Source organism: Octodon degus, unplaced genomic scaffold, assembly GCF_000260255.1.
Source record: "Octodon degus isolate 3935 unplaced genomic scaffold, OctDeg1.0 scaffold00165, whole genome shotgun sequence".
Classification (NCBI taxonomy): Eukaryota; Metazoa; Chordata; class Mammalia; order Rodentia; family Octodontidae; genus Octodon; species Octodon degus.
This window is the reverse complement of record NW_004524741.1, coordinates 5,452,688-5,458,959: the sequence shown is the minus strand read 5'-3', so window position 1 is coordinate 5,458,959 and position 6,272 is coordinate 5,452,688. Positions and strand designations below refer to the sequence as shown.

Genomic DNA, 6,272 nt, shown 5'->3' with positions numbered 1-6,272 from the left:
ATTTTTTTTTTTTTTGCGGAACCAGGGATTGAACTCAGGCCCTTGCACTTGCCAGGGAAGTGCTTATTCTACTAAGCCATCTCCCCAGCCCCTAACTGACAGTATTCATCCACAGAGTCAGGCATAGAAAAATGCAAGAGACCCATCCATCTGTACACCCTAGAGACCTGAAGAATGCAGCCAAAGGCCTGGAACCCACAGCAATATCCTGTACAGGTGCTATCAGAAGGCTGAGGAATGCAATCTGGGACCAAAAGCCCATGGGCTGCTACTGGAAGCTAGGTATCTGCTAGAAGGTCCAAAGGCCATGCTGAAAGCCAAGAGATGACACCTAGGGGGAAGGGCAAGACCCAGAGCTCGTCCAAGGAGATTAGCTGCCATCCTTGGCAAAAAACGAAGACTGGAAATCAGCTGCAGAAGTCCAACACCCGTGAAGAAAAGCAACCTGAACAAACCTCCTCCAAGGAAGATCAGCTGAAACCCTCTCCTCCCATTCTCCTTTTATACAATTAAAAACAACTTCTTCAGTGGGCCTTCCAGTCCCAGAACCATGATGACTCAGTTCAGCTCAGCGTGCCCTACTCAAGTTGAACAACTGGTCAATTAACCACCACACAGAAGAAATTGAGGGGGAGAGGCTGATGGAACAAAAAGGAACAAAGAGGAATTCTGGGAGAGGAGGCTGCCAGGACACCACCCCTCCACAGGTGCCATGAAAGAGTAGCTCTCTTCCACCCTTTCAAGGTGGAAATGTCTACCTCTCCACAAGCGATGGGGCCAGCTAACCATGCACAGAAACCACTGTGACAGTCAAAATCTATCTTCCCTCCTCATAATTGCTTTTCTCAGGTATTTGGTCACAGCGACTGACACAAGGATAAACTAAGTAGAAAAGAAATATGGAAAAGTTGCTAGCTCTAATATACTGCTAGAATTGGTGAAATCTTGCTAGGAAACAATCTAACATTATATATAAAGCTGCACATATGCATGCCCTTCAAAGAGCAGCTGTCCCCATGTTCTTATATGATTCTTCATTATAAGAAAAATTAAAACTACTAAAGGCACTGGTAGAAAACTGATTAGAAAAAGGCAAATTCACATGACGTAGCACTATAAGGCAGTGAGAATGAATAAACTATCATTGTAGGCAACAATATGAATGTATCTTAGAAAGAGGAAATAAAAAAAAAGAGAAACAGGACTTCTCACCTTTAACATCTTCTTCGTAATCAGTTCTACTCCAAGACTTAACATTCTATACTAACATCAACAAGAAAGATTTCTAAATCCTTATGATAAAGAAAGGACCTCTTTTGATGGTTACTGTGACCTCATGTTTTGTTATAACTCTACAGACAGAAGTTTTATTTGAAAACTTCTATAATTCCATAATTGAAAAGGACATCCAGAAATGTGGGACACTGTGGATTCTGAGCATCAAAAAGTTGTGTAACAAACATGCAATTACATAAAGTGCACTTAAGAATTACTGTGGTCCAAAGAAGCTACTGAACGATAGAGCTGTCAGTCTTAGGAGTATTGTATGAATCTAACAGAAATGCATTTGCAGGTGATAAAAAAACCTACTGTATAGAAATGCATCTGTGCATCTTAGACTCTTCACATCTCTGGACTTTCTGTAAGGAGCGTTACACTAGACAGCGTATCTACACAGTCCAGAATTAAGTCTCCAATTACTTCCCACTTACAAATTTGAATTTACATATTATGATGTTTCTATGTATTCTTTTCTGTTTGTTTTCCTTGACATGCATAAAATTGTAGAGTTTCCTCTACAATTAAATACTATTTGTGCAAGCTATAACAACTCTACAGACAGAAAAATGATGGAACTCAAAGCAACTGCATCTGTGGTAGTACAAAAGGAGCTGAAAAACAAAGTTAGGATGGCCATTACTTTGGAAGTTGGAAAAAGATTGGAATATGGTGTTGGGGAAGCATTCACAGGTGTATCCTTAGCCACATGGTACTGACCTAGATTTTGGTTTCAAATGGATAGCTCAAAATGTCTGAGCTTATTACCAACATCAATGTTACAAAGAATCTGGCATGATCAAATTATACATTTTTAATAATGTTAAAAATGCATAAAAGGGGCTGGCCCGATAGCTCAGTGGACTAAAGCACCTGCTTAGGCAGAGCGCAGCAGCTGGGGTTTGTTGCCCAACGTGCTGTGCTGGCCCTGCCCACGGGACATGCTGAGATGGAATGAGCCTGGGCGTGATGGCGCACGCCTGTAACCCCAGCATTTGGGAGGCTGAAAACAGGAGGATCAGTACAAGTCCGATCTGTGTAGTGAGACCCTGTAGACCCTGTACTAAATACATTAGGAAAAAAAAAAAAAAAAAAAAAAAAGCTACTCTGCACACTAGGACTCATTGCCAACCAGGGTAACCAAGTAAAAGATGTTTCATCCTATTATATTACACTTTGTGTGCCCCAATTCCCAGGCCCAACATATTTCTCTCTCCATTCTAAATGTACACTTCTGTATAAACTAGTTCTACAACTTAACACATTCCTGACAACTTGACCCACTGGTGGTTTAGAGCCACCTGGCACTCAGACACAGATTACTGCTTTGTTGCAAGCATGTTAAGGACACATACCTCTGCTCATTAGTAACTGCAAAGGAACACAAAATTGTTCAAAAATGATACCATCTTACCTTAAAAAGACACATAAATAAAAGGAACAACACAACATACAATTAGTACCCAAATTTCATTTAATAACAAAGTTGTGTGATGCTTAAAGAACATATTATTAAACAGGTATTTCTTAATCCGAGCATCATAATAACATAGCGAGTAAGTAGCTACTATCTTAAAAATGAGGACACTGAGCCCTGAAAGTATTAAGATTACAGCCAAATTTTTTGTAACAACATACAGTATTACTAGGTCTACACAGGTACAGTTAACTATCAATACACATCGAGTTTGTTAAGTACATTATTCGTTTTAAAAATGTTAATCACTTACTATGTATCGACAGTTGTCCCAGTCTGGGAATATAAAGATGAATAGCACACGGTTCCTTCTTTCAAGGAGCTCATAGTCTGGTGAGGAGACAACCCTATAAACAAAAATAGCTTTCAGTGTGACAGTAACTAAAACAGATGAAATAGTATACAGGGGCACACAAAAGAAAGCAGATAATCCAATACACTAAATTGCACAGGCTCCTTGGAAATTGCTTCTATGACAGTCTAAATAAACTAGGCACAGTACAGTCTCAATGATAAGAACTGTATTTTAGAAAACATAACCTCAGCAGCTATGAGGATAGACATGAGAGAGTAAGCACACCTGAACAAGAGCATCGGTAGTATGAACAATTAATGAGCAAAATGTAACATCTCTGACCAGATGCTGTGGCACTGCAGAGGGGTGTACAGAAAAAGGAAGGTGAACCACCAAAAAAATCACATTTGACAATCACTGTGGATTATGGGTCTATATCCAGGCAAGGGGGGAGAAGAAGAACAAATATGTGGTGAAAATCTGGTACCATGTCTACAAGACCCAACTGTGAACACAAGACTCAGCATCTGTCACTTAAGAACTGTGAAATGAAGCTATTTTATCTGTGGCTCAGTCTTTTGTTTCTCAGTAGATAAGGAAAAGTACGGCCATCCATCTCATGTCATAATAAGGATTAAGTAATATAGAACATGTAGAGTAGGCAGGGCCAAGGCCGGGGTGACCCTGCCGGAGCCGCCACTGCCAGAGACATGTTCAAGGTACTTCAGAAATCTGTGGGCCCGGCCAGCCTGAGCTTGCTCACCTCAGAGTCTATGCTGCACCCAAAAAGGACTCACCTCACAAAAACTCCATGAAGGTTGATGAGCTGTCACTCTACTCAGTGCCTGAGGGTCAGTCTAAATACATGGAGGAGCCAAGGACCCAGCCTGAAGAAGGCATCTCACAGCTCCGACATCACTGTGAGCCATATACAAATTGGTGCCAGGAAACATACTCCCAAACTAAACCCAAGATGCAAAGTTTGGTTCAGTGGGGATTAGACAGCTATGAATATCTCCAAAATGCTCCCCCGGGTTTTTTCCCAAGACTTGGTGTTATTGGTTTCGCTGGCTTTGTTGGACTCCTTTTCACTAGAGGTTCAAAAATAAAAAAGCTGGTGTATCCGCCTGGTTTCATGGGATTAACAGCCTCTATCTACTATCTACAACAAGCCATCTCTTTCATCCAGGCCAGTGGGGAGAAGTTGTATGACTGAGGTCTATGAGGATACATAGTTGTGGAAGATTTGTGGAAGGAGAACTTCCAGAAGTTGTAGGAAACATTGGAAACTCCAGACAGTAAGTCAGTATTTCTACAGAAAAGTGGCAGAGAAGGCAATACTGAATGTAGAAAACTGGCTTTTTCTTCAGGAAAAATTATACTAGGCCTTTTTGTTATCTTGGGTGATGCCATACTGCAAGTGGACTAATGTGAAATCCTTCACCTAGAGATAAAGTACAAGCCTTAGAACACCTTGTTCTCATGTCGCTATTTATGTACATAATTAAAATCCAAAAGGAAAAAAAAAAGAACATGTAAATACTTAGTACCTTGACACAAAGTAATCATTTAATGAAGACTAGTTATCATTTTCAGTGGAAGTGAGAAAGTTTTACTTTGGACACATGCAGTTCAAAGACTCTGGCTGAGGAAACTGGTTCATGAGGAAACTGGTTCATGAGCAGGAGCTGCTTTGGAATCAAAGTTTATGCAAATGGTATTAAATCAATGGAAGATTACAGGCTTATTCATGAAGGTGGTATTTTGGGATAAATGCGAAAAGGACCAACAAGGTGGCTAATCAACTTTTGCTATGCAATATTAATACTGTGCTTATCACAGAGCCACAGGGACAATAAACTGCAGGATGCTGTGACTATATTTCAGATGTCTTTGGCATATAGGATATGAGCATTCAGAAAAATCGTAGGATCACTTCAGGTTCAGGAATTTAGAAAATGGGTGCAGCAAAAGGAACAAATAAGCCTAAATTGTAACAAATTATACAACAAACTAGCTATTCCTCTAGAGGAATTTAAGTTATAATCTATATTCATTGATATGGTCAGGTGTATCTATGTCAATCATGTCCAACCCTAAAAATACCACAAGATTATATAAAAGTTCATTATCATTCAACTGCAAGAGTACACTGAAATTATAGATCCACCAAAGCCTCACTAGTAAATCGTATCTTGATTGCCTCCTTACCTCAAGATATCATCCTTAAGTCAAAAACAAAATTAAAACCACCTCATTAAGGGCCGGCTAAATAGCTTAGTGGATTAAAGCACCTGCAAGCAGGCTCAGGGGTTAGGGGTTCGATCCCCAGGCCTGCTGTGCTGGCCTCAACCCCGGGGCACGCTGAGATGGCAACTGGACGTGCTGGCACGTGCCTGTAATCCCAGCACTTGGGAGGCTGTAAACAGGAGAATCATGATGAGTCCAATCTAGCAGTGAGATCCTAAACACCCTGTAGACCCATAAAATACAGAAAAATAGATAAATAAAATAAAACCACCTCATTAGAATAGACCAGATTCACTCTGTATATTATGCCATTAAGACTCTGAAAACCCAGCAAGGTACTACCTCAAATTCATCTGCCTTGATCAATTAATGAACCTACTTACTGGTTGCCTGGTCTTCATGCTAAAGATACAAAAATGGCAGAAGACCAAGTTTCTGCTTCAATTGTGAGTCTAGTTTTCAAGATAGTGTACCAAAAATAAAGATGACTGAATCAACCAATCACTTCTTCTAAATATATCAGAGTTAGCAACAATGAAGTATAAAAGGATTTTATAAAAATATAAAATACAGAATATGGGACGTAATTTTACAGGAATATTACTTTTTCATACATAGGGATCGTGTATAAAATGGTACCGCTAGTCATTTCTATGAATTGATAAAATGGGTAGGAGGTGGACAAAGTCAGTTTCTCCAGAACTGTCCAAGTTTTAGTCTTATTACTATCAGAAACCTCTCAGTTCTAGGAAAACTCGGATGTTTGATAATCTTAGTAAATAATGGAATGTCTCCACCCACCTGGACAGATTTTTTTATGTACCTCAAAGAACTTGTTCTAGTAGTACCTATCATAATAAAGCGTAACTCTATTAATTTTTGTTTCTATGTGACCTACAAATTCAGAAACAAGCAATTATTTATAAAAGGACCACTCACAAGGGCTCAAGATGACACCATTGGGACCACACA

The 6,272-nt window shown here is 39.7% G+C and overlaps 1 protein-coding gene and 1 pseudogene across 2 annotated transcripts in view; one reads left to right on the top strand and one right to left on the bottom strand.

The window, feature by feature from the left end:
- Window positions 1-3,102, bottom strand: part of Wwp1 (WW domain containing E3 ubiquitin protein ligase 1) — a 66,790-nt gene extending 63,688 nt beyond the window's left edge. For both annotated transcript variants that reach the window (XM_004643095.3, XM_023703194.1), the window contains exon 1: window positions 3,009-3,102. The gene's annotated coding sequence lies outside the window, so the exon portion shown is untranslated. The remainder of the gene's footprint in view (window positions 1-3,008) is intronic.
- Window positions 3,103-3,720: 618 nt separating this feature from the next.
- LOC101581099 lies at window positions 3,721-4,408 on the top strand (annotated as a pseudogene).
- The last annotated feature ends 1,864 nt before the right edge of the window (window positions 4,409-6,272 follow it).